We start from the raw sequence: 10,014 nt of genomic DNA on the forward strand, positions 1-10,014 counted from the left end.
TTCTCTGAAACGGTTGTACTTATCGTGTGCAAACCTATGTCGCGTATTGCGGTATGCGGAGACAGTAAAAGCACCATAGTAGAACATAGATGAAGCTTCTAAGTTGATGTAATAGCCAGTAAGAAGTAGTACAATTCAAGTTTTAGGTATCGATTATTGACTTTTTAGCTGGCTTTGGTGCCTTGGACATGAGCTAGGACCTTAAGCTTCTGCATGAAAGGAGGATTAGCAGCGGAGTTGCACGGGAGAATATGAAAAGTGTTCATATGTAGTAAAAACCTAGAAATCCGTCCGTTTTCGTCATTTGTTATCGAATCTTCTTCAAGCCAGATCGTCACATTGGCCGCTCTTCTCTCTGAAACCGTTGTACTTATCGTCTGCAAAGCTATGTCGCGTGCTGCGGTATCCTGAGACACTAAAAGCACCATAGTAGAACACAGATAAAGCTTCTAAGTTGATGTAATAGCCAGTAAGAAGTAGTACAATTCAAGTTTTAGGTATCGATTATTGACTTTTTAGCTGGCTTTGGTGCCTTGGACATGAGCTAGGACCTTAAGATTCTGCATGAAAGGAGGACTAGCAGCCGAGTTGCACGGGAGAATGTGAAAAGTGTTCATATGTAGTAAAAACCTGAGAAATCCGTCCGTTTTCGTCATTTGTTATCGAATCGACTCAAAGCCAGATCGTCACATTGGCCGCTCTTGTCTTTGAAACATTTGTACTTATCGTCTGCAAAGCTATGTCGCGTGCTGCGGTATGCGGAGACACTAAAAGCAGCATAGTAGAACACAGATGAAGCTTCTAAGTTGATGTAATAGCCAGGAAGAAGTAGTACAATTCAAGTTTTAGATATCGTTTATTGACTTTTTGGCTGGCTTTGGTGCCTTGGACATGAGCTAGGACCTTAACATTCTGCATGAAAGGAGGACTAGCAGCCGATTTGCATGGGAGAATGTGAAAAGTGTTCATATGTAGTAAAAACCCGAGAAATCCGTCCGTTTTCGTCATTTGTTATCGAATCGACTTAAAGCCAGATCGTCAAATTAGCTGCTCTTCTCTCTGAAACGGTTGTACTCATCGATTGCAAAGCTATGTCGCGTGCTGCGGTATGCGGAGACACTAAAAGCACCATAGTAGAACACAGATGAAGCTTCTACGTTGATGTAATAGCCAGTAAGAAGTAGTACAGTTCAAGTTTTAGGTATCGATTATTGACTTTTTAGCTGGCTTTGGTGCCTTGGACATGAGCTAGGACCTTAACATTCTGCATGAAAGGAGGACTAGCAGCCGAGTTGCACGGGAGAATGTGAAAAGTGTTCATATGTAGTAAAAACCTGAGAAATCCGTACGTTTTCGTCATTCGTTATCGAATCGACTTAAAGCCAGATCGTCACATTGGCCGCCCTTCTCTCTGAAACACTTGTACTTATCGTCTGCAAAGCTATGTCGCGTGCTGCGGTATGCTGAGACACTAAAAGCACCATAGTAGAACACAGATGAAGCTTCTAAGTAGATGTAATAGCCAGTAAGAAGTAGTACAATTCAAGTTTTAGGTATTGAATATTGACTTTTTAGATGGCTTTGGTGCCTTGGACATGAGCTAGGACCTTAAGATTCTGCATGAAAGGAGGACGAGGAGCCAAGTTGCACGGGAGAATGTGAAAAGTGTTCATATGTAGTAAAAACCTGAGATATCGGTCTATTTTCGTCACTTGTTATCGAATCGACTTAAAGCCAGATCGTCTCATTGGCCGCTCTTCTCTCTGAAACGGTTGTACTTATCGTCTGCAAAGCTATGTCGCGTGCTGCGGTATGCGGAGACAGTAAAAGCTCCATAGTAGAACACAGATGAAGCTTACAAGTTGATGTAATAGCCAGTAAGAAGTTGTACAATTCAAGTTTTAGGTATCGATTATTGACTTTTTAGCTGGCTTTGGTGCCTTGGACATGAGCTAGGACCTTAAGCTTCTGCATGAAAGGAGGATTAGCAGCGGAGTTGCACGGGAGAATACGAAAAGTGTTCATATGTAGTAAAAACCAAGAATTCCGTCCGTTTTCGTCATTTGTTATCGAATCTTCTTCAAGCCAGGTCGTCACATTGGCCGCTCTTCTCTCTGAAACGGTTGTACTTATCGTCTGCAAAGCTATGTCGCGTGCTGCGGTATGCGGACACACTAAAAGCACCATAATAGAACACAGGTGAACCTTCTAAGTTGATGTAATAGCCAGTAAGAAGTAGTACAATTCAAGTTTTAGTTATTGAATATTGACTTTTTAGCTGGCTTTGGTGCCTTGGACATGAGCTAGGACCTTAAGATTCTGCATGAAAGGAGGACGAGGAGCCAAGTTGCACGGGAGAATGTGAAAAGTGTTCATATGTAGTAAAAACCCGAGAAATCGGTCCGTTTTCGTCATTTGTTATCGAATCGACTTAAAGCCAGATCGTCACATTGGGGGCTCTTCTCTCTGAAACGGTTGTACTTATCGTCTGCAAAGCTATGTCGCGTGCTGCAGTATGCTGAGACACTAAAAGCACTATAGTAGAACACAGATGAAGCTTCTAAGTTGATGTAATAGCCAGTAAGAAGTAGTACAATTCAAGTTTTAGGTATTGAATATTGACTTTTTAGCTGGCTTTGGTGCCTTGGACATGAGCTAGGACCTTACGATTCTGCATGAAAGGAGGACTAGCAGCCGAGTTGCACTGGAGAATGTGAAAAATGTTCATATGTAGTAAAAACCTGAGAAATCGGTCCGTTTTCGTCATTTGTTATCGAACCGACTTAAAGCCAGATCGTCACATTGGCCGCTCTTCTCTCTGAAACGGTTGTACTTATCGTCTGCAAAGCTATGTCGCGTGCTGCGGTATGCGGAGACACTAAAAGCACCATAGTAGAAAACAGATGAAGCTTCTAAGTTGATGTAATAGCCAGGAAGAAGTAGTACAATTCAAGTTATAGGTATCGATTATTGACTTTTTAGCTGGCTATGGTGCCTTGGACATGAGCTGGGACCTTATGATTCTACATGAAAGGAGGACTAGCAGCCGATTTGCACGGGAGAATGTGAAAAGTGTTCATATGTAGTAAAAACCTGAGAAATCCGTCGGTTTCGTCATTTGTTATTGAATCGACTTAACGCTAGATCGTCACATTGGCCGCTCTTCTCACTGAAAAGGTTGTACTTATCGATTGCAAAGCTACGTCGCGTGCTGCGGTATGCGGAGACACTAAAAGCACCATAGTAGAACACAGATGAAGCTTCTAAGTTGATGTAATAGCCAGTAAGAAGTAGTACAATTCAAGTTTTAGGTATCGATTATTGACTTTTTAGCTGGCTTTAGTGCCTTGGACATGAGCTAGGACCTTAACATTCTGCATGAAAGGAGGACTAGCAGCCGAGTTGCACGGGAGAATGTGAAAAGTGTTCATATGTAGTAAAAACCCGAGAAATCCGTCCGTTTTCGTCATTTGTTATCGAATCGACTTAAAGCCAGATCGTGAAATTAGCTGCTCTTCTCTCTGAAACGGTTGTACTCATCGATTGCAAAGCTATGTCGCGTGCTGCGGTATGCGGAGACACTAAAAGCACCATAGTAGAACACAGATGAAGCTTCTACGTTGATGTAATAGCCAGTAAGAAGTAGTACAGTTCAAGTTTTAGGTATCGATTATTGACTTTTTAGCTGGCTTTGGTGCCTTGGACATGAGCTAGGACCTTAACATTCTGCATGAAAGGAGGACTAGCAGCCGAGTTGCACGGGAGAATGTGAAAAGTGTTCATATGTAGTTAAAACCTGAGAAATCCGTACGTTTTCGTCATTCGTTATCGAATCGACTTAAAGCCAGATCGTCACATTGGCCGCTCTTCTCTCTGAAACGGTTGTACTTATCGTCTGCAAAGCTATGTCGCGTGCTGCGGTATGCGGAGACACTAAAAGCACCATAGTAGAAAACAGATGAAGCTTCTAAGTTGATGTAATAGCCAGGAAGAAGTAGTACAATTCAAGTTATAGGTATCGATTATTGACTTTTTAGCTTACTATGGTGCCTTGGACATGAGCTGGGACCTTATGATTCTACATGAAAGGAGGACTAGCAGCCGAATTGCACGGGAGAATGTGAAAAGTGTTCATATGTAGTAAAAACCTGAGAAATCCGTCGGTTTCGTCATTTGTTATTGAATCGACTTAACGCTAGATCGTCACATTGGCCGCTCTTCTCACTGAAAAGGTTGTACTTATCGATTGCAAAGCTACGTCGCGTGCTGCGGTATGCGGAGACACTAAAAGCACCATAGTAGAACACAGATGAAGCTTCTAAGTTGATGTAATAGCCAGTAAGAAGTAGTACAATTCAAGTTTTAGGTATCGATTATTGACTTTTTAGCTGGCTTTAGTGCCTTGGACATGAGCTAGGACCTTAACATTCTGCATGAAAGGAGGACTAGCAGCCGAGTTGCACGGGAGAATGTGAAAAGTGTTCATATGTAGTAAAAACCCGAGAAATCCGTCCGTTTTCGTCATTTGTTATCGAATCGACTTAAAGCCAGATCGTCAAATTAGCTGCTCTTCTCTCTGAAACGGTTGTACTCATCGATTGCAAAGCTATGTCGCGTGCTGCGGTATGCGGAGACACTAAAAGCACCATAGTAGAACACAGATGAAGCTTCTACGTTGATGTAATAGCCAGTAAGAAGTAGTACAGTTCAAGTTTTAGGTATCGATTATTGACTTTTTAGCTGGCTTTGGTGCCTTGGACATGAGCTAGGACCTTAACATTCTGCATGAAAGGAGGACTAGCAGCCGAGTTGCACGGGAGAATGTGAAAAGTGTTCATATGTAGTAAAAACCTGAGAAATCCGCACGTTTTCGTCATTCGTTATCGAATCGACTTAAAGCCAGATCGTCACATTGGCCGCTCTTCTCTCTGAAACGGTTGTACTTATCGTCTGCAAAGCTATGTCGCGTGCTGCGGTATGCGGAGACACTAAAAGCACCATAGTAGAAAACAGATGAAGCTTCTAAGTTGATGTAATAGCCAGGAAGAAGTAGTACAATTCAAGTTATAGGTATCGATTATTGACTTTTTAGCTGGCTATGGTGCCTTGGACATGAGCTGGGACCTTATGATTCTACATGAAAGGAGGACTAGCAGCCGATTTGCACGGGAGAATGTGAAAAGTGTTCATATGTAGTAAAAACCTGAGAAATCCGTCGGTTTCGTCATTTGTTATTGAATCGACTTAACGCTAGATCGTCACATTGGCCGCTCTTCTCTCTGAAACGGTTGTACTTATCGATTGCAAAGCTACGTCGCGCGCTGCGGTATGCGGAGACACTAAAAGCACCATAGTAGAACACAGATGAAGCTTCTAAGTTGATGTAATAGCCAGTAAGAAGTAGTACAATTCAAGTTTTAGGTATCGATTATTGACTTTTTAGCTGGCTTTAGTGCCTTGGACATGAGCTAGGACCTTAACATTCTGCATGAAAGCAGGACTAGCAGCCGAGTTGCACGGGAGAATGTGAAAAGTGTTCATATGTAGTAAAAACCTGAGAAATCCGTCCATTTTCCTCATTTGTTATCGAATCGACTTAAAGCCAGATCGTCACATTGGTCGCTCTTCTCTCTGAAACACTTGTACTTATCGTCTGCAAAGCTATGCCGCGTGCTGCGGTATGCTGAGACACTAAAAGAACCATAGTAGAACACAGATGAAGCTTCTAAGTTGATGTAATAGCCAGTAAGAAGTAGTACAATTCAAGTTTTAGGTATTGAATATTGACTTTTTAGCTGGCTTTGGTGCCTTGGACATGAGCTAGGACCTTAAGATTCTGCATGAAAGGAGGACGTGGAGCCAAGTTGCTCTGGAGAATGTGAAAAGTGTTCATATGTAGTAAAAACCCGAGAAATCCGTCCGTTTTCGTCATTTGTTATCGAATCGACTTAAAGCCAGATCGTCTCATTGGTCGCTCTTCTCTCTGAAACGGTTGTACTTATCGTCTGCAAAGCTATGTCGCGTGCTGCGGTATGCGGAGACACTAAAAGCAGCATAGTAGAACACAGATGAAGCTTCTAAGTTGATGTAATAGCCAGTAAGAAGTAGTACAATTCAAGTTTTAGGTATCGGTTATTGACTTTTTACCCTTCTTTGGTGCCTTGGACATCAACTAGGAAATTAAGATTTTGCATGAAGTAGGACTAGCAGCCGAGTTGCACGGGAGAATGTGAATAGTGTTCATATGTAGTATAAACCTGAGACATCCGTCCGTTTTCGTCATTTGTTATCGAATCGACTTAAAGCCAGATCGTCACATTGGCCGCTCTTCTCTCTGAAACGGTTGTACTTATCGCCTGCAAAGCTATGTGGCGTTCTGCGGTATGCGGAGACAGTAAAAGCACCATAGTAGAACACAGATGATGCTTCTAAGTTGATGTAATAGCCAGTAAGAAGTAGTACAATTCAAGTTTTAGGTATCGATTATTGACTTTTTAGCTGGCTTTGGTGCCTTGGACATGAGCTAGGACCTTAAGATTCTGCATGTAAGGAGGACTAGCAGCCGAGTTGCACGGGAGAATGTGAAAAGTGTTCATATGTAGTAAAAACCTGAGAAATCCGTCCGTTTTAGTCATTTGTTATCGAATCGACTTAAAGCCAGATCGTCTCATTGGCCGCTCTTCTCTCTGAAACCGTTGTACTTATCGTCTGCGAAGCTATGTCGCGTGCTGCGGTATGCGGAGACACTAAAATCACCATAGTAGAACACAGATGAAGCTTCTAAGTTGATGTAATAGCCAGTAAGATGTAGTACAATTCAAATTTTAGGTATCAATTATTGACTTTTCAGCTGGCTTTGGTACCTTGGACATTAGTTAGGACCTTAAGATTCTGCATGAAAGGAGGACTAGCAGCCGCGTTGCACGGGAGAATGTGAAAAATGTTCATATGTAGTAAAAACCTGAGACATCCGTCCGTTTACGTCATTTGTTATCGAATCTACTTAAAGCCAGATCGTCACATTGGCCGCTCTTCTTCTCTGAAACGGTTGTACTTATTGTGTGCAAACCTATGTCGCGTATTGCGGTATGCGGAGACAGTAAAAGCACCATAGTAGAACACAGATGAAGCTTCTAAGTTGATGTAATAGCCAGTAAGAAGTAGTACAATTCAAGTTTCAGGTATCGATTATTGACTTTTTAGCTGGCTTTGGTGCCTTGGACATGAGCTAGGACCTTAAGCTTCTGCATGAAAGGAGGATTAGCAGCGGAGTTGCACGGGAGAATAGGAAAAGTGTTCATAAGTACTAAAAACCCAGAAATCCGTCCGTTTTCGTCATTTGTTATCGAATCTTCTTCAAGCCAGATCGTCACATTGGCCGCTCTTCTCTCTGAAACGGTTGTACTTATCGTCTGCAAAGCTATGTCGCGTGCTGCGGTATTCTGAGACACTAAGAGCACCATAGTAGAACACAGATAAAGCTTCTAAGTTGATGTAATAGCCAGTAAGAAGTAGTACAATTCAAGTTTTAGGTATCGATTATTGACTTTTTAGCTGGCTTTGGTGCCTTGGACATGAGCTAGGACCTTATGATTCTGCATGAAAGGAGGACTAGCAGCCGATTTGCACGGGAGAATGTGAAAAGTGTTCATATGTAGTAAAAACCTGAGAAATCCTTCCGTTTTCGTCATTTGTTATCGAATCGACGTAAAGCCAGATCATCACATTGGCCATTCTTCTCTCTGAAACGGTAGTACTTATCGTCTGCAAAGCTATGTCGCGTGCTGCGGTATGCGGAGACACTAAAAGCACCATAGTAGAACACAGATGAAGCTTCTAAGTTGATGTAATAGCCAGTAAGAAGTAGTACAATTCAAGTTTTAGGTATCGATTATCGACACTAAAAGCACCAAAGTAGAACACAGATGAAGCTTCTAAGTTGATGTAATAGCCAGGAAGACGTAGTACAATTCAAGTTTTAGATATCGTTTATTGACTTTTTAGCTGGCTTTGGAGCCTTGGACATGAGCTAGGACCTTAACATTCTGCATGAAAGGAGGAGTAGCGCCGATTTGCATGGGAGAATGTGAAAAGTGTTTATATGTAGTAAAAACCCGATAAATCCGTCCGTTTTCGTCATTTGTTATCGAATCGACTTAAAGCCAGATCGTCACATTGGCCGCTCTTCTCTCTGAAACACTTGTACTTATCGTCTGCAAAGCTATGTCGCGTGCTGCGGTATGCTGAGACACTAAAAGAACCATAGTAGAACACAGATGAAGCTTCTAATTTGATGTAATAGCCAGTAAGAAGTAGTACAATTCAAGTTTTAGGTATTGAATATTGACTTTTTAGCTGGCTTTGGTGCCTTGGACATGAGCTAGGACCTTAAGCTTCTGCATGAAAGGAGGATTAGCAGCGGAGTTGCACGGGAGAATACGAAAAGTGTTCATATGTAGTAAAAACCAAGAATTCCGTCCGTTTTCGTCATTTGTTATCGAATCTTCTTCAAGCCAGGTCGTCACATTGGCCGCTCTTCTCTCTGAAACGGTTGTACTTATCGTCTGCAAAGCTATGTCGCGTGCTGCGGTATGCGGACACACTAAAAGCACCATAATAGAACACAGGTGAAGCTTCTAAGTTGATGTAATAGCCAGTAAGAAGTAGTACAATTAAAGTTTTAGGTATCGGTTATTGAGTTTTTACCCTTCTTTGGTGCCTTGAACATGAGCTAGGAAATTAAGATTTTGCATGAAAGGAGTACTAGCAGCCGAGTTTCACGGGAGAATGTGAAAAGTGTTCATATGTAGTAAAAACCTGAGAAATCCATCCGTTTTCGTCATTTGTTATCGAATCTACTTAAAGCCAGATCGTCACATTGGGGGCTCTTCTCTCTGAAACGGTAGTACTTATCGTCTGCAAAGCTATGTCGCGTGCTGCAGTACGCTGAGACACTAAAAGCACTATAGTAGAACACAGATGAAGCTTCTAAGTTGATGTAATAGCCAGTAAGAAGTAGTACAATTCAAGTTTTAGGTATTGAATATTGACTTTTTAGCTGGCTTTGGTGCCTTGGACATGAGCTAGGACCTTACGATTCTGCATGAAAGGAGGACTAGCAGCCGAGTTGCACTGGAGAATGTGAAAAATGTTCATATGTAGTAAAAACCTGAGAAATCGGTCCGTTTTCGTCATTTGTTATCGAACCGACTTAAAGCCAGATCGTCACATTGGCCGCTCTTCTCTCTGAAACGGTTGTACTTATCGTCTGCAAAGCTATGTCGCGTGCTGCGGTATGCGGAGACACTAAAAGCACCATAGTGGAAAACAGATGAAGCTTCTAAGTTGATGTAATAGCCAGGAAGAAGTAGTACAATTCAAGTTATAGGTATCGATTATTGACTTTTTAGCTGGCTATGGTGCCTTGGACATGAGCTGGGACCTTATGATTCTACATGAAAGGAGGACTAGCAGCCGATTTGCACGGGAGAATGTGAAAAGTGTTCATATGTAGTAAAAACCTGAGAAATCCGTCGGTTGCGTCATTTGTTATTGAATCGACTTAACGCTAGATCGTCACATTGGCCGCTCTTCTCTCTGAAACGGTTGTACTTATCGATTGCAAAGCTACGTCGCGTGCTGCGGTATGCGGAGACACTAAAAGCACCATAGTAGAACACAGATGAAGCTTCTAAGTTGATGTAATAGCCAGTAAGAAGTAGTACAATTCAAGTTTTAGGTATCGATTATTGACTTTTTAGCTGGCTTTAGTGCCTTGGACATGAGCTAGGACCTTAACATTCTGCATGAAAGGAGGACTAGCAGCCGAGTTGCACGGGAGAATGTGAAAAGTGTTCATATGTAGCAAAAACCTGAGAAATCCGTCCATTTTCCTCATTTGTTATCGAATCGACTTAAAGCCAGATCGTCACATTGGTCGCTCTTCTCTCTGAAACACTTGTACTTATCGTCTGCAAAGCTATTCCGCGTGCTGCGGTATGCTGAGACACTAAA

The sequence above is a fragment of the Schistocerca gregaria genome, unplaced genomic scaffold, assembly GCF_023897955.1.
Source record: "Schistocerca gregaria isolate iqSchGreg1 unplaced genomic scaffold, iqSchGreg1.2 ptg000079l, whole genome shotgun sequence".
In the NCBI taxonomy this organism is placed as follows: Eukaryota; Metazoa; Arthropoda; class Insecta; order Orthoptera; family Acrididae; genus Schistocerca; species Schistocerca gregaria.